The sequence below is a fragment of the Pongo abelii genome, chromosome 19, assembly GCF_028885655.2.
Source record: "Pongo abelii isolate AG06213 chromosome 19, NHGRI_mPonAbe1-v2.0_pri, whole genome shotgun sequence".
Classification (NCBI taxonomy): Eukaryota; Metazoa; Chordata; class Mammalia; order Primates; family Hominidae; genus Pongo; species Pongo abelii.
Genome location: NC_072004.2, coordinates 79,427,253 through 79,444,824, shown reverse-complemented (window position 1 = coordinate 79,444,824; position 17,572 = coordinate 79,427,253). Strand labels below are relative to the sequence as shown.

At 53.4% G+C, this 17,572-nt stretch overlaps 1 protein-coding gene across 1 annotated transcript in view; it reads left to right on the top strand.

Moving 5' to 3' along the window:
- Positions 1–3,302: 3,302 nt before the first annotated feature.
- The window catches only part of SCN4A (sodium voltage-gated channel alpha subunit 4), a 51,856-nt gene continuing 37,586 nt past the window's right edge, over positions 3,303–17,572 (top strand). The window contains exon 1 of the mRNA XM_024234933.3: positions 3,303–4,083. The gene's annotated coding sequence lies outside the window, so the exon portion shown is untranslated. The remainder of the gene's footprint in view (positions 4,084–17,572) is intronic.

The following is a 17,572-nucleotide window of genomic DNA, read 5'->3' as shown; positions in this document are numbered from 1 at the left end:
AAAGAGTGGGCTTTTTTGGCTCATGTGACGGGACAGTAATGAAGTTGGTCTATCCTTTAACTGGTTCAGAGACTCAGTGTCTTCAGGTCCCTCTCTCCTCCTTCCTTCCCTCCCTCCCTCTCTCCTTCCTTCCCTCCCTCCCTCCCTTCCTCCTTCCCTTCCCTCCCTCCCTCCTCCCTTCTTTCCTTTCTTCCCTCCCTCCTTCCTTCCCTCCTCCTTCCTTCCTTCCCTCCTCCCTTCTTTCCTGTCTTCCCTCCCTTCCCCTCCCTCCCTCCCCCTTCCCTCCCTCCTTCCTTCCCTCCTTCCCTCCCCTCCCTCCTTCCCTCCTTCCTCCCTCATTCCCTCCCTCTTTCCTTCTTTCCTTCCTTTCCTCCCTCCTTCCTTCCTTCCCTCCTTCCTTCTTTACTTCCTTCCCCACCTTCCTTCCCCACCTCCCTTCCCCACCTCCCTTCCCCACCTCCCTTCCCCTTCCTTCCTTCCTCCCTCCTGACTCTGCCCCTGCCAGCCTGGATGCCAGCTTCCTTCCTTCCTTCCTTCTTTCCTCCTTCCTTCCTTCCTTCCTCCTTCCTTCCCCTTGTACATCTCTGCTTCTCTGTTTGATGTTCCTGTTTCCTCCTCCTACAGGCAAGCTTCCTTCACAGGTGGGAGACACACCGTGGCTCCTTCAGACACATTTAGAAACTCCCAAGACCAGAGAGATTGTCTTTCCTCTAATCTCAGTACACATAACTCCCAGGGAAGGACTATGATTGGTTCAGCTTGAGTCGTGTCCCCAGGTTTTGGATTAGCCACTATGGCCCAAAGGATTGGCCAGAGGTGGGTAACATGCCCCTCCGTGTGTTAGGGGAGGGGGTCATCCTTTAAGCAGCAACTCCGCAGAATCACATATTTGGATGGAGTAGGGGAGGAAGCCGCTTCCCAAAGGAAGGAGCAAAGAGAGGGAAACACTGGTTCCCCTTAGGTTGTGGAGAAAAAGCCATATTTAACATACAGCTTTTCTTGTCCAATCATTCCCATCCCTAGTCCAAAGACACTCTGTGCAAATTAGAAAAGTTAACCCCTTCCCCTAGGCGTTTTGCTGCCATCTTTCAGAATGTTATCATCTTAAGTTATACTAATCTACACTGACTTCAAATGTGCTTGGTGCCCAGAATTGTGTAGTATGCAACCCATGCAATGGAATGTAGCAGCCCTGCCCGCTCATATGTGGTAATCCCCTTCAATTACTCCAATTGCTCTTTAAAAAAGGTCTTGCCCTGTAGAGCTTTGGGCAGTGGAGAGGCAGAAACCAAGGAGTAGAGCCATAAATGGGAACGACAGCAGCTCCTACCCCCTCTTCTCCCATGCCCACAGACAGGGAGCAGCGGCCCGGTGATTATTGGGGTGGTGACCAGCAGTCCCACATGGTGACCAGCAGCAAAGTGAACTGAAGCCACAGCAGGACTGGGGGTAATGAGAGGGCCCCCGAGGAGCAGCTTCGGGAAGACGGCACGGGAAGGAAATGGGAAAAAACATTTGCTTTTCCTCCGAACGCTAGAAGAAGCAGACCCTTGCAAAGAAGAGGTGGGGCTTGGCAGGCACTTGGATTACATCAGCGATGAAACTCCAGTGGGTGGGAGTGGGTATGTGTGTGGCTATAGTTGTCGGTATCTGGGCTTGTGCTGTGGTGTGTGTACACACACATGGGCACTCGATAAGAGTCTTGTGTCTGTGCGATATGGCGTTTGTGTTGCTGGGGGCACGAGTGTTCCTCTGGGCGCATATAGAAGCTACGTGTGTGTGCACAAGCCCACTCTGCGGGTGCGAGTGTGTTTGTGCGTGTCTCTTCAGCGAGCAGAGCCGGAGGAAGAACCGTGTGCAGGTGCCCCTCCACTTACCATGGGCTCTGTCCCAATAAACCCATCGTGAAGTTGAAAAAATCCTAAATGGTCCAGGCACTGTGGCTCACGCCTGTAATCCCAGCATTTTGGGAGGCCAAGGTGGGCGGATCACCTGAGGTCAGAAGTTTGAGACCAGCCTGGCCAACATGGTGAAACTCCATCTCTACTAAAAATACAAAATTAGCTGGGTGTGGTGGCGGGCACCTGTAATCCCAGCTACTTGGGAGGCTGAGGCAGGAGAATCACTTGAACCCGGGAGGCAGAGGTTGCAGTGAGCCAAGATCGCGCCAAGGCACTCCAGCTTGGGCAAAAAGAGTGAAACTCCATAAAAAAAAGAAGAAAGAAAGAAAAAGGAAGGAAGGAAGGAAGGAAGAGAAACAAAGAGAAAGAAAGAAGAAAGAAAGAAAGAAAGAAAGAAAGAAAGAAAGAAAGAAAGAAAGAAAGAAAGAAAGAAAGAAAGAAAGAAAGAAAGAAGGAAAGAAAAGGAAAGAAAAGAAAGATCCTAAATGGAACCATCACAAGTCAGGAGTCTCTGCATAGAGAACACCAGCGTCACAGCCCTGGGGTTTAGAAAACAGCCCTGGGGGTGTGAGGAGACTCCGTGGGGACCACAGGCCACAGACAGAGCAGGGCTGGGCAGAGATGGGCATCGGGCCTGGCAGGAACTTCTTGAACCACGGGCAGTCCTGGCCCCCAGGAGGGGCTCGGCAAGGACTGAGGCTGTGTCCACAGGGTCTGGGTGGAGCTGCTGTGGGGACAGGGGGGTGGGCAGCCCCTCCCCAGGCCTCCCTATGCTTCTGTTGAAAGCTGCTCTGACCTGGGCTCAGCTCACTCGGGGCCCAGGGCAGCCGCTGGAGCTCTGGGCTGCCAGGAAAGATGGTGGCACGGGACTGCCAAGGCTGACAGATTTGGGAGAACGAGGGTTAGGCGACAGGACTCCCCAGGGGTTTCTCCAGCTGGCAGCCAGGGGGCACTTCACAGCGGCTCCACCAGGGGTCACCAGAGCCCCAGAGTGGAGGAACGAGGTGGGGTCCATCAGCCTGGCCCCCAGCACAGCCCTCCCTCAGCCAGGGACGGATGTCCAGCCAGGGGGGTGGGTGTGGGGGTGGAGAAGGGACCTGGAGATGTCTGTGTGGTCCAGCTAAACAGCTGGGGGCGGGGGTGTGCATGCACTTGTGTGTGTCTGCTGTGTGATGTGAGGGTACGGCTGTGGGTGTACAGATGAGCATGCGCTTGGTGCACATCTAGTGACCATGCTAGTGGTACTTCTCCACGTGAACGGGAGCGTGTCACATGCATGAAATCCATAAACACAGGGGCATGGCTGTGTGGGGGGGGGGGGAGTGGGTGTGGGTGTGTGTGGCTGTAGGAGTGGGTGTGGGAGTGGGTGTGGCTGTGGCTGTAGTTGTGGGTGTGAGTGTGTGTGCTTGTGCTGTGGTGTGTTTACACACAGGCAGGCACTCAGTAAGAGTCTTGTGTCTGTGCGATATGGCATTTGTGTTGCTCAGGGCACGAGTGTGACTGTGGGCACAACTAGAAGCCATGTGTATGTGCACAAGCCTGCTGCGCGGGTGTGAGTGTGTTTGTGCGTGTGAGCAGGTAGCGTGTGTGTGAACAGGTGTAACAGCAGAGGAAGCATCTGCGTGAACGTATGAAGGGTGATTTGCACATGACTGAGCCTGTGGGAGCACGGCTTTTGTGTGGGTACGTCCGTGAGTGTGCACTCGAGTGACTGTGAGAGTGAGCCAGCGACTGTGTGAGTGTAAGCCAGAGCGTACCTCAGGAGTGCTTCTGGGAATAAGTGTGGAGATTCAAGTGTGAGATGAGCCTGTGTAAACTGTCGAGGTTGGGAGAAGAACCACTTATGTGGGCTCATACACGTGTCCCAGTGAGTGAGGGTTTGTGTGCCCTTGTGAATGGGTGCGTGTGCCCGGGAGTCTGTCACTCCTAGAGCAGTGAGGCCGGAGCCCAAGCGGTCACAGGCTGAGCCCAGAGCACACCCAGCGAGGGAAGTGTGGCCGAGGCTCCCACCTGAAGATTGGCCCAGTCCTCAGGTTTCACTTATGACCCTGTGACATCAGCGGCAGCAGCTGTCCTCGCCGGCCCGGCCCCCCCCCAGCCAAGTCCCCCAGAGTTCCAGCCCCAGCCTGAGGTGGGCACGGCGCTCTGGGCTTGTCAGCAACTGCTCTGCTCCCGTCCAATAGTGAGTACTGCACCCCCACACCCGCCCCGGGCCGGGTACCCCGAGGGGCAGGCCACCCCGAGGGGCAGGCCTCTCCGGCCCCAACCCCAGCCTGGCTCTGAGGAAGTCACCACTTTGTTCTGGGTACTGCTGACCGCCTGCCCACTCTGCAGCCTGAGCCCCGCTCTGTCCCGCAGCCCCTGCCGAATCTTCTGGTGCCTGGACCCTCTCTCCGGCCCCAGACTTGCCTCTCTCTGTCCCGTCATCTGTTCCCTCTGCCCCTGCCTGGCGAGCTGTCCCTGCCCTCAGCAAGGTTCCTTGTTCTGGTCACAAACAGCCCACGGGTTAAGGCTCGGCTCCGGAGGGGCATGGGTGACCCAAGGGACGCAGAACGGGGCTGCAGTTTCTTCAGGAGAGGAGAGCAAGGAGCCGAAACAGTGACTTTGCTTGGCCTGTTTGCATGGCTCAGAGGCAGGGCTGTTGGGGGAGGAGTGCGGCAGGAGGCCGGGGGGCGGGGAGCGGGGGGGTGCCGGCGGCTCCTTTGCTCTGCTGAGAACAGGAATCTGCGAGATGCCAGCAGAGGACACATCCCAGGCTCTGCCCACGTCCCTGCCCCTCCCCCAGCCCACCCGACATGGCTGGGCTCTTTTCGTAGAGAAGTCGAGAGCGCTGAGCCCTGCCCGGAAGGCAAGGGGGACATGGGGATGGGAGCCAGAAAGCCCAGCTTGAGGGGAAAAATATGTGACCACAGCGAAAAGGGTACTCTGAGGGGCCAGAAGGGGTCTGGGGGGGGTCTTAGGAGGAGACACGGGGCCGGAGAGTGGGGTCCGGGGGTTGGGGCTGGCACAGAACACAGCCCCTTCCTTTCCTCCCTGCTGGGGTGGGCCGTGGCTGGTGGAGAAGGCAGAGTGGCCTGAGTGGAGTTGGGGGGGATGTAGTTTGGAGGCAGGGAGGGCTGGTTCTACCAGGACCCTCCGGATTCTTCCGGGCCATCCCCAAGTCCCTTCCCTGTGGCCAGTGGCCTCACTCTGTGTGGCGGTGGTATGGACAGCTATGGTCACTGTGCTGGCATTTGGAGCCACATCACCTGTGCGGGACCACGTAAATAGACCCAAGGGCCTTGGAACCTGTGTCAGGCAGGGCGACCGAGGAAAGATGAGCTGGGTAAGGGCCTGCCCAGCCCCCTGGCCACATGTGCCCTGCCCCCGGGCTCCTCAGCAGCCCTCCCCCTCTCCATCCCTGGCATCTCTCAAGGAATTGCGCTGGGATTTTAGGGGGCTTGGGGAAGGCAACGGAGGGGTCCTTTCCAGATGGTGGCTCCCATCCCAGCCTGGCCCTGCTCGTCATTTCTGGTTGGAAACCTGCATGGGGTGCGAGCTCAGCCTCAGGGGTCTTCTCCTCAGCTCAAGGCTGGCCTGAGTGTTGGTCGAGACCTGCTCTGCTGACTTTCGTCGCCAGGGTCTCTGCCATGACCCCAGGCCAGGCCCAGGGAAGCCCCGAGTTTGATGCTGAAGGCATGGAACTCTTTGTCAAGTGTTGGGATGGTTCTGACAAGGCGTCTGCCTTTTGGGGGCAACTCTGGCCATCAGAAAGGAGGACAGATCTGATGGTGGTGGGGGTGGGGACAGTGCATCTTCAGGGCAGGGGCGGGTTCTGAGAAGGCTCCTGAAGGAGGCATAACCAGAGAGGCAGGAAGGATTGGAACCTTCAGGGAGGGGTGGAAAGGCTCTCTCCAAACGGAAAATCTGGCCCTGAGGCCCCAGAGAGCAGCTTGGGAGAAGGGAGGGGACGCTGGAGGAGGGTGTCAAGGACCAGGGAACAGGTTATAGAAACAGGCCCTTGACTCCTGTCACTTCCCCAGGGCGCACAGCTCACGAGTGGCCAGGGCTCTGTCCACAGAGGCCAAGGCCCCCACTCCCTGGGGAGGAAGCTGACTGGTGCAAGGCAGGGTGGTGGCAGAGGGCAGTGGGTCTCATGGGCAGCCCTATGGCTGGGGCAGGTGTGGGGCTCCCAGCAGTTCTGGTGACTTCGGCAGGGGTCCCCAGCCCTGCTGTGGCAGGGACAGGCCAGGTCCCCCGTGGCTCCATTGGAAGGTGCTCGTTGGGGCTGGGGGATCCCAGGTTCCCTGCAGCACCCTCACCCCAGCCTTTCATGCATTCTGGCCCCTGTTCTGCCTCATCAGCAACAGCTATTTTTATTCCCTGCAGTTTTCAGTCAACAGCCCTTGTTGGGGGGATGGGGCTGCTGGAGGAGAGAGGGGGGCTCAAGGAACCCAGGGACAGTAGGGGTGGTGGGGAAGCCACAGTGCCCGGGCAGGGCCCTCTGCCAAGAGCCCTCGCATAAAAGGAAAGAGTAAAACTCCAATAGTGGCTGGCCCCCATCCTGTTTTTGAACTGGATTGTGAAACCAGGCACCCCCACCTACCCCATAGGTGCTTGAAGGTCATGGTCCACCTCCTGATTAAAATCGCGAGTTTCTTTCAAACCCTGAGGGCCAGGCTTCCAATCCCAGTTTACTGTGTAAATACCATCTGGTGAGTTACTTATCTCCCCTGTCCCTCAGTGTCCTCATCTGTCAAATCGGGGTGATAACAGGATCAGGGTGAGAATTTAATGTGCTCGTGGACATGTGAGGTGCCTGGAACAGTGCTTGGCATGTAACCAGCTCTACATACGTGTTCACCAGTATTATTGTGGCTATTGCCAGTCTGTGACCCTGACATAAAATGTCTCGTCCCAGGGAAAAGCGGAGAGAAAGAGTTACAAGAAGGATGGCTTTGTTCAGTTCTGGGCACCCTTCGGAGCTGGGGGTCAGAGATGGGCTTTTTTTCCCTATCTGGTCTCCCTTGGGTGAGGGGCCTTTTTTTTTTTTTTTTTTTTTTTTTTTGTCCATATAGTCTCACTCTGTCGCCCAGGCTGGAGTGCAGTGGTGCAACCTCGGCTCACTGCAACCTCCACCTCGCAGGCTCAAGTGACTGTCCTGTCTCAGCCTCCCAAGTAGCTGGGACTACAGGCATCCACTACCACACCCAGCTAATTTGTGTGTGTGTGTGTGTGTGTATTTTTAGTGTAGATGAGGTTTCACCATGTTGACCAGGCTGGTCTCTAACTCCTGACCTCCAGTGATCCACCTGCCTCAGCCTCCCAAAGTGCTGGGATTACAGGCTTGAGCCACCATGCCCGGCTGGGTGAGGGTCCTTCTATAAAGTGGACTGCAGAGCCCCTTCCATGAGGGCCTGTGGTTTGCAGATGTGGCCATGATGGCCATGACGCCAGAGCGGCAGAGCAGGGTCCTTCCAGCCCACCTTTCAGTAAGCTCTGCCGTCAACACTTAGTTTTTTTTGAGGTTGGCAAGTTCGTGATCAGTCTAGCTTTGGAGAAGGCTCTCCAAAGAGCAGCTGGGGAGGAAACACCCCCAGAGTACTTTCCGCGGTGGAGGACTTTCCCAGAGCGAGCGGCAGGGCGCAGCTCCTGAAGGGGGCGTGCTCGCAGTGGTGGGAGCAGGGGAGCTGGGTGTCAGCTCCCCTTCCTTCCTCCAGGTTTCAGGCTGTTTCTGAAAAGCCTCTTCTCTAGTGCTGGTGACTGCGCACCCAGCTCCCCTGTTTCAAGTCGGGAGGACTCGAAGGCCACCCTCCCTGGATGGCTGGGGACGGATGGAGGGAATGGGGAGCCAGGTTGCCTGGAGTTCTCCAGGCCCAGGATCAGGTGTGAGCAGGCCTCTTGGTGGCCTCTCCGTGGACCCAGTGCTTTGAGGAGCAGGCAGGGGAAGGGAGGTAGCTCTATGTTCAGGGGCTATGTGTCCAAGGGCAGGGGAGGTGGGCTTAGATGTGTGTGTAGAGGATGTGCACACACCAGTTTGGGGGCCATCATGCTCAGGGGCTCCTTAAAAAGATCTGATGCCAGGCATGGTGGTACACACCTGTAGTCCCAGCTACTTGAGAGGCTGAGGCAGGAGAATCAACTGACCTCAGGAGTTTGAGCCCATCCTGGGCAATATAGTGAGACCCTATCTCTAGAAAAGATTGTAAAAGAAAGATCCAAGCCAACAGAGGGCAGGAAGCCCTGGGCCTGAGTGGAACAAATTAGCCTCCCCACCCTTTTGAGCAGCTGGGAAATGAGTCATAGAGGCAATGAGAGTGTGTGTGAGTGTGTGAGTGTGTGTGAGTGAGTGTGTGAGTGTGTGAGTGTGTGACTGTGTGACTGTGTGTGTGAGTGTGTGAGTGTGTGAGTGAGTGTGTGAGTGTGTGAGCGAGTGTGTGAGTGTGTGTGTGAGTGAGTGTGTGAGTGTGTGTGAGTGTGTGAGTGTGTGTGTACACTGGCGAGGCATGTGCATGCATCTAAGTAGGCCATATGGAGGTCAGGGGATATATGAGGGTCAATTGGTGCAAATTGACCTGTGGTTCTCTTCCCCCCACTGACCCCTCCCACACACAGCTCCCAGCACAAAACCCCAGGAGGCCTGAGCATGACCCTGCCAGGGCCTACCAGATGCTGACCCCAGCCCACGCCTCTCAGGGGCTTGGCCCAAGGATCTGGTCTGCCCTTAGAAGGGGATAGATGGTTGAGAGTCAGGCCGGTCCAGGGAGCAAACTGAGTGGGACCTCAACCTGGGCGGGCCCCGTGCTGAGGGAGGGCAGCTATGCCCAGCCCAGTTCCCCAAGGGGCTGGAGGGAGGCCGAGTCTGTAGTAGCAGGCTCAGGAGCTTGGCATGAGAGAGAGCTGCGTTCAAGTCCTGGCTCCACCGCTGGTTAGCTAGGATGATGAAAGCGAAGTCCCTGGGACAGTGCCTGGCACGTGATAAGCTCCAAATGAACATGTCCGTGATAACTTTTCATCTAGAAATGTTTCTTAGGCCTCCACCTCGTGGGTCTGTGCACGTCAGCACGACAGGTGACTGCACGGAGATTTGGGGGCCAGAAACCAGCCCCTCCCACACTAAGGAAAATCTTTCCCAAGCTGACTGAAGCTCAGAATTCCACATCTTACAACAAATTCTTTTAACTTAAGGCTCAGACTTGGGAGGAGAAACCCACTCTGGAACCTTGTGTCTGGGGAGAAAAGGCTTCTGGGGCCGACAGATGAGCTGGGAGAAGTTAGTGGGAAGCAGGCACGGTGCCTGAAACCCAACCAGCATGTTTGTGGGCTTTTATTTCATCAGACCTGAGCCTGCTAGAAGCACTCTGGGTAGAGGAAAAGGGTCGGGTTTAGGAGAGGAGGAAGAAAGTTGGGGAAAAACTAACCAGTTGGCAGGGTGCGGTGGCTCATGCCTGTAATCCCAGCACTTTGAAAGGCCGAGGCAGGTGGATCACTTGAGTCCAGGAGTTCAAGACCAGCCTGGCCAACAAAAATTAACCAGGCATGGTTGTGGGCACCTGTAATCCCAGCTACTTGGGAGGCTGAGACAGACAGAATTGCTTGAACCCGGGAGGCAGAGGTTGCAGTGAGCCGAGATTGTTCGTGCCACTGCACTCCAGCCTGGATGACAAAGCAAGACTTTGTCTCAAAAAACAAACAAACAAAAAGCTAACCAGTGTTCTTGGAGAGCCTTTGGAAATTGTCAGGGAATGGGGCTGATCGTGAAAGGAGGGCCTGCCCATGCATCCTGAAGAGGAAACCAACCGTGGCATACAGTAGGTGCGAAATAAACATGGCCACCACTGTTACTCTTATCCCTTGGGTAGAACAAGTTATTAGGCCGGTTGAATCAGGAGTTTAAAACAGGGAGGCTTGTTCTGACCCAGTGAGCCCCCATGGAAAATGCAATCAGCTTTAGCCCACCCGTCACGCAGGAGCCCACCCCCACATCACCCCAATTGGTTTCCGGAACTCTCTGGGCCCCTGAGTGTCTGGAGGTTTCTGTCCGAGGCTCCTGGCTCCAGGCCTCCCTCCAAAGTCTCTCAGAGCAGATTTCCTCTGCAGAGTGTCAGGCCAGGAGGGGAGGGCCACCTGGGGTGACTTCCTCTAGGCCCCTGCCTGCCAAGGCACAGGCCACTCTTCCTCCTCTCCAGGCAATAAGTGCTGGCAGAGAAACAATACAGCTACCCCCTTCCTGTCCCCACCCCCAGCCTGCCCCAGCTGAGAAAATGTTGTGACTTGAGACTTACAACCCGGGGGACATAGGGATGGATTTTTTACTCCTGGAACTGGGCCATAGCAGGAACATAGGAATTTGGGAAGTGGGCCACCCGGATGCCTGGTGCTGTCTTTGGCCAGGAAAAAGAAGTCTGGTCTGTTTCAGACTCCCAGGAAGTTCCAATTCTGAGCCCCCGCTGCAGGTGAAGCTTGGGGGTGGGGGTGGGGTCTCCACTGGCGACAGATGGCACTGGATCATTTTGCTCCCAATCCATAGAGAAATAAAACAGCTAGATCCTTGTGGGTGGCTAGCAGCTTTGCTAGAGATGAAGAGCACGCTTGGTTGGCAAGAGGGGAGGTGGCTGGTGCCTGAGCAAGGCCAGCAAGCAACCTGCCACCTCTGCATCTGGAAGGATGTGCCCTGGAGTTAACAGGGAAGGCAGTGAGGGGCAGATTACATTCATTCTCAATCTTCCAAGAGAGTACTTGTATTAGTTTTCACGCTGTTGATAAAGACATACCCAGACTGGGCAATTTACAAAAGAAAGAGGTTTATTGGACTTACAGTTCCACATGGCTGGGGAGGCCTCACAGTCATGGTGGAAGGCAAGGAGGAGCAAGTCACATCTTGCATGGATGGCAGCAGGTGAAAGGAGAGAGAGAGACCTTGTGCAGGGAAACTTTCCATTTTTAAAACCATCAGATTTTCATGAGACTTATTCAGTGTCATGAGAACAGTGCAGAAAAGATCCACCCCCATGATTCAGTTATCTCCCACTGGGTCCCTCCTAACATGTGGGAATTATGGGAGCTACAAGATGAGATTTGGGTGGGTACACAGAGTCAAACCTTATTAGTACCTTACAGTGGCTTTTAAATTATTATTATACTTTAAGTTCTAGGGTACATGTGCACAACATGCAGGTTTGTTACATATGTATACATGTGCCATGTTGGTGTGCTGCACCCATTAACTCGTTATTCACATTAGGTATACCTCCTAATGCTATCCCTCCTCCCTCCCCCCACCCCACGACAGGCCCCTACAGTGGCTTTTATATTCCAGGCTGGCAGGGGCATGGCTGAGACCACTTGGGGGATTTCAGGCTGATGCACTTCAGCTGGGTGGATTTCTGGATGTTTGAAGAACCCTTGCCAAAAGCATAGATGTCCCATGAGGGAAGGTTCTGGAAGGATATAATGGGGATAGGGAGGGAGATCTGTCCTGAGCTTTGCCTGGCCAATAATTTGGGACAGGATCAGAGACACTTAGCTGTGAGGGATGGCCTTGAACTGAAGGAAAATCAAGATCCAGCTGACCTTCGGAGGACTGGAGGTAAAGAGGTGCAATGAGCAAAAGGAACTTAAGTAAAGGAAGATGTAAAATCTTGCACCTGGATTTATATTAACCTTGTATCCTGCAACCCTGCTGTTATCATGATTAGTTCTAGAAATTTTCGTGTTGATTCTGATTTTATACTTAGATAATCACATCATTTGTGAACAGAGATAGTTTTATTTCTTCCTTCCCAGTCAGAATACCTTTTATTTCCTTTTCTTGTCCTATTGCATTAGCTAGGACTTCCCATCTGATGCTGGAAAGCTGTGGTGAGAGGGGACAGCCTTGCCTTGTTCATGATCTTAGTGGGAAAGCTTTGAGTTTCTCACCATTAAGAGCAATGTTAGGCCAGGCATTGTGGCTCATGCCTGTAATCCCAGCACTTTGGGAGGCCAAGGCGGGTGGATCACCTGAGGTCAGGAGTTCAAGACCAGCCTGATCAACATGGTGAAACCCCGTCTTGAGTAAAAAAAAATACAAAATTAGCCAGGCATGGTGGTGCATGCCTGTAATCCCAGATACTTAGGAGGCTGAGGCAGGAGAATTGCTTGAACCCAGGAGGCAGAGGTTGCAGCCGAGATTGCTCCATTGCATTCCAGCCTGGGCAACAAGAATGAAACTCTGTCTCAAAAAAAAGAAAAGAAAAGAAAAACAAAGCAATGTTAGCTGTAGGTTTCCTGATAAACACTCTGTTAACTTCAGGAAGTTTCCCTCTACTCCTAGTTTGCTGAGACTTCATCATGAATGGGAGCTGCATTTTGTCAAACGCTTTTGCTGTATCTATTGATATGATTATGTGATCTTTCTTCTTTAACTTGTTGATGTGATGGATTATATTAATTGATTTTTTTTGGGGGGGGGACAAGGTCTCACTCTGTCACTCAGGCTGGAGTGCAGTGGTGTGATCACGGCTCACTGCAGCCTTGACCTCCTGGGCTCAGGTGATCCTCCCACCTCAGCTTCCTGGTTAGCTGCGACTATAGGTGGGCACCACCATGTACAAAAAGCACTTTGTACTTTTTGTAGAGTTGAGGTTTCACCATGTTGTCCAGGCTGTTATTGAACTGTGCTCAAGCAATCTGCCCGCCTCGGCTTCCCAAAGTGCTGGGATTACGGGGATAAACCGATGTGTCCAGTCTGATTTTCAAATGGTGGACCTGCCTCGCATACCTGAGATAAATTCCACTTGGTCATGGTGTATAATTCTTTTCATACATTGTTGGATTCCAGATGCTAATATTTTGTGAGGTGCACATGGGTTTAAAAGAAAAAAATCAGTTGCACAGTGCATAAGAAGGGGAAGACCTAATTAGATCACAGCTCATGAGGAAAAGACCTAGGAGTGACTGCAAACCCCACCTTTGTTTGGGCTGCGGAAGAAGTGATGCCATCCCGGAATGAATGAACATAAAGGGTGTCCAGGCCAGGGAGAAAAGGCCTCTGTGATCAGACTATATCTGGAATTGGGTGTTCCGATCTGGCTGCACCACAGAGAGAGACAATGCAGGGCTGGACCCACTCCAGAGAAGAGCTGCCTCGCCCTCCAGCGTCCTCAGCCTCGGCTCCCTGCCCGCAGACAGCTGGCCCCAGCCTGGCTCTCTGACTCCCAACCCCTCCTCCCCCACCCCATCCCTGTCTGCTCAGCACTTCCAGGCCCCCAGGATGGCCTGAATTTGCCCACCACTTCCGCCCAAACTTCCATTTCAACGGAGGTTCCATGGGACTTTTCGCTTGTGAAACGGACTCCAGCCCTGGCTCCTGAGGAGCTGGGTTTGAGTCTTGGCTCAGCCTCTCATTTATCACTCTCTAAAATTATCTTATTTGCTTCCCTATTTACTGCCTGCCCCCTCCCTCTGGAATGCAAGCTCAGTGAGGACAGGGACTTTGCCACTGCTGCAGTCTGCCCTGGCACCCAGACCACAGCCCAGCACACTGTAGCAGGTGCTCAGAAAATGTTTGTTGAATGAATAAATATGTGAGCTCTGGGTGGGTCCTGGTCCTCTCTGGGCCTTAGTTTCTCCATCTGCAAAATGTTGCTCTTAAGTCCTTGTGACTCCAACATTCTTTTTTTTTTTTTTTTTTTTTTTTTGAGACAGTCTCACTCTGTCATCCAGGCTGGCATGCAGTGACACAATCATAGCTCACTGCAGCAGAAGTGATCCTCCCACCCCACCTCCCGAATAGCTGAGATTACAGGCGCATGCTACCATCCCTGGCTAATTTGTTTCATTTTTTAGTAGGGACGGGGTCTCATGTTGCCCAGGCTGGTTTTGAACTTCTGAACTCAAGCAGTCCTCCTCCCTCGCTTTCCCAAAGTAATGGGATTGCAGACGTGAACCACCATGCCCGGCAGACTCCAACATTCTTAAATTCACTGGGAGGAGGTTGCTTGGAGCTCCCCCAGACCCTCAGCTGCCACATCTCGGGATAACCCAGGGGTGGAGGCGAGTGGAAGGAGAGCGGAAGCCATCATCTTGGCCCCCATTACTCCTGCCTGTGGCCTAGGGAGCCACATGGAGATGGCCAGCCCATCACCTGCCTTATCTCTGGGAGCTTTGTTGGTGCTTTGTCCCTGCCAGGAAGTCACGGTTCGTACATCCCAGACGTCCTTCCATTCTTCCACTGCTGCCTGTTGAAACAACACAGCTCATGCTCTCTATTCTAGACACACGGAAATTGTGGGCCAGTGGACCACACATGCTGCCAGTGATAGCGCCACCCTAGCCCACCTGCCCTATGAGGGGCTCTCCGAGGCTGCAGGTTGAAGTCCAGACCCTCAGGCCTTCAGCAAGCCCTGGCCCAGCTGCCATCTTCCCTGCCCCCAAGCCCCTAAACAGCTTCTATGCTACACATGAGTGAGTTCCCTGCGTCCTGCCTCTGTCTTTGCTCTGGCTATTCTCGCCACCTGGGATGTCCTTCCCCTCCATTTCCCTGTGTTCCTAACTCACTCATCCTTCAAGGCCCAACTGAAAAGCCACATGTTTCCTCCCCCTACTTGGAAGTAACCCTCATCCACTCAAACTCCCAAAACACAGTCAACTCCCCTCTTGAGGGCAGGCCTCGCCTTCTCCTTGTGTCTCGGCTGCTGTGTGCCACGTCCACCTCCCCCAGGACTGTCAGATGTGGCAGCTTTCTGTCCTACTCATGGCCAGCTCAGCTTCCAGCCCACAAACAGAATGAATAAATGGGTGGATGAATGAATGAATCAATGAAACATATCAGAATCCATTGTATCCCTGGAAAGGTCTGTATCCAAGGCCCCATTCGCTCATTCATTCAACAGATGCTTATTAAGTGCCTACTGTGTGCACAGTGTTGGGACTGGCCAGGGAAACCAAGACAGATACAGTCGCTGCTCTCTTGGCGTTTCAGCCTAGTGAGGGTGACAGAAAAATACATAAGGCAAATAAGCAAGTGATTAACAAATTATGATACATGATGTCAAGGAAAATACAGGGGCCTGTGAGGGGGAGTAAAGGCCCCTTGGAAGAGGGGTCGTTTGAGCTTAGCACAGAGGGATGAGAAGGAAAAACCACGTGAAAGGGGAGAGGGAAGAGGGACCTAGGGGGAACAGGAGCTGGGTGGAGGCCAAGAGCAGGAGCCAGCGCAGTGGTCAAGGAGCTGGAAGGAGGCCAGTAGGACTGGAGTAGAGAGACGAGGGAGCAGATCAGGAGACAAAGGTGAAAGGTTCGATCACCAGGCCAGAGAGGCCACTATGGTAAGGTTAGGTTTACTCTAAATGCAATGAGAAATTACTGGAGAATTTTATTTTATTTTTTATATTTTATTTTATTTTGTTTTGTTTTTTGAGACGGAGTCTCACTCTGTTACCCAGGCTGGAATGCCGTCGTGTGATCTTGGCTCACTGCAACCTCCGCCTCCCAGGTTCAAGCGATTCTCCTGCCTTAGCCTCCTGAGTAGCTGGGATTACAGATGCCCGCCACCACGCCCAGCTAATTTTTGTATTTTTAGTAGACACGGGGTTTCACTGTGTTGGTCAGGTAGGTCTTGAACTCCTGACCTCAGGTGATCCACCTGCCTCGGCCTCCCAAAGTGCTGAGATTACAGGCATGAGCCACCGTGCCCAGCCTGGAGAATTTTAAAAGGAGAAACAGCATGACTAGTTTTTGTTTTTAAAAGATCAATAGCTATTTTAGGGGACTGATTCGGAGGGCGTGTGCGCAAAAGCAGATAGCAGGAAACAGGCTATTGTAAGAGACTATTGTGGTATGGACCCAGGGAGATGAAAAAATGTCGAGTATAGGAGTATGTTGGAGATGATATTAATAGAACTTTGGACAGGCTGGGCGTGGAAGGTGAAGGAAAAGGCAAATTCAGGGAGACACCTTAATTTTTGATTTGAGCCGCCAACAGCAGTGATGCCATTTCCTGGGTTGAAGGGTGGAACAGTGGAAAATGTAAACGTCTGATTGCAGTTGGGAGGGTGTGAGCCATCCCGGTGGAGCCGTCCGGGGGCAGTTGAATATACCAGCCTGGACTTCAAGGGAAACGTTTATCATATTCCCATGACATTACTATTATTTTATTCATGAACTTACTATTTTATAGTTAATTTATTATTTTATTGTATTTATTGATTTTTAGAGACACGGTCTTGCTCTATCACCGAGGCTGGAGTGCAGTAGCGCAATCACAGCTCACTGCAGACTCCACTTCCGTGGGTTCAAGTGATCCTCCTGCCTCAGCCTCCCGAATAGCTGGGACTATAGGCACACACCACCACACCCAGCTAATTATTTTGTTTTTTGTGGAGACAGGGTCTCACTATGTTGCCCAGACTGGTCTCCAATTCCTAGGCTCAAATGACCCTCCCACCTTGGCCTTCCAAAGCGCTGGGATTACAGGTGTGAGCCACCGTGCCTGGCCCCACGACATTATTTATAGTCATAGGAATGATGCCACCCTGAACCAGCTCGAACCCTGAAAAACCTTAGAGATTGGGGAGAGAAATCAGGACAAGCAGAGGAAAGTGATACGGAGCAGCCAGGGATGCGGAAGGGAAACAGCGAGCAGCTTCCATGGAGGCTGCGAGAATCAGGTGCTTCCAGAAAGGGGCTGTGGCTAACTGGGCTGCATGCTTCTGAGAGGCTCTGGGAGCTGAGGACAGAAGCGTGTTCACTGGACTTGGCAGCAGGGAGGGTGTTAGTGACTTGACAAAAGTAGTTTCAGTTGAGGGGGAAAGGGAAGCCAGGTTGGAATGGATTGGAGAGAGAATGAAAGGTAAGGAAGTCAAGACAGCTGGTGTAGACACTTTCCAAGAAGTTTTACTGTGAAGAGGAAAGAAAAGTAGGGCAATAGATGCAGGGAGGTGTGGGGCCAGGAGAATAGTTTTGTCACCACTGCCATTGTTTTTAAAGTGGGGGACACTAGAGTCTGTTCACAGATGGGGAGAGGTGGATGGGCAGTAGGGAGAGGACACCTGGAGAGGTCTTTGAGAAGCAAGAGGGGCTGGGGTCCTGAGCCCCAGGAAAGCCTGACCCTTGCTTATTATTATTATTCTAACAGGATAGAGGAAGACGGGGTGGGATGGGGAGATGGTTCTGTGGATTTGACAGTGTGTGTGTGGTGCTTCTTCCTTCCTTATGGAAGACCATCAGCTGGGAGGCTCATGGGGAGGAGTGCGGAGGTCTGAGGAACGACCTGAGGAGGTCTGAAATAGTTGTTTTCAAAAAGTGGAAAAGTGAGCCTACCAGAAAAATCCACACTACAGGGCTGGCAGGATTGAGGACAAACCCAGAGTATGTGACCATGAATTTAAGGTGAGCTCAGCCTAGTCATACCATTTCCCCAGCCACATTTCTCCAGCTCGGGGGCTGACTTTGGAAAAGCAGAGCTGGGGACATGCAGGTTAGGGGTTCCCCAGGACAGTGTGATAGAAGGAGAGAGATCCCTCCTTCTGGGATCTCTCCCTGGGAGCTGTGGAGGAGGGACCAGAATGATGATCTTCTAAGTAAGCCTAGATGAGGAGAGACATGAAGTCAGAAGCGGTCTGATGGAAAGGGAGAAAGTGCAGGGCCAAAGAACTGAAGGTGCCCAAAGATTATAGCAACCAGGCCCCTGAGCTAGGAGCTGAGAAGGT